At 38.6% G+C, this 251-nt stretch overlaps 1 protein-coding gene across 1 annotated transcript in view; it reads right to left on the reverse strand.

Moving 5' to 3' along the window:
- The window catches only part of Zyg11b (zyg-11 family member B, cell cycle regulator), a 68,413-nt gene that overhangs the window by 33,144 nt on the left and 35,018 nt on the right, over window positions 1–251 (reverse strand). The window lies entirely within an intron of this gene.

A 251-nucleotide genomic window follows, 5' to 3' on the forward strand; every position in this document is an offset into this window, starting at 1 on the left:
TGTATGTCTATAAGTCGTTGGGTAGATTTCAGTGGTAATGTTTATCACCTCGACTAATTAGCATGATGTAAATTTCTATGCTTCCTCCTCAACTATAATACATTTTTAAAAAATTTGATTTTTTTTGTGTGTGTATACTACAAAGAACATCCCAAACCATCTTACTCAACTATACACCCACTTCCCAGATGGCACCCTCCCATAGCCTCCCTCCCCCCACTAGAGCCCTTATACTCTGATATCCTTGCTAC

Source organism: Nannospalax galili, unplaced genomic scaffold (genome assembly GCF_000622305.1).
Source record: "Nannospalax galili isolate Female #2095 unplaced genomic scaffold, S.galili_v1.0 scaffold713, whole genome shotgun sequence".
In the NCBI taxonomy this organism is placed as follows: domain Eukaryota; kingdom Metazoa; phylum Chordata; class Mammalia; order Rodentia; family Spalacidae; genus Nannospalax; species Nannospalax galili.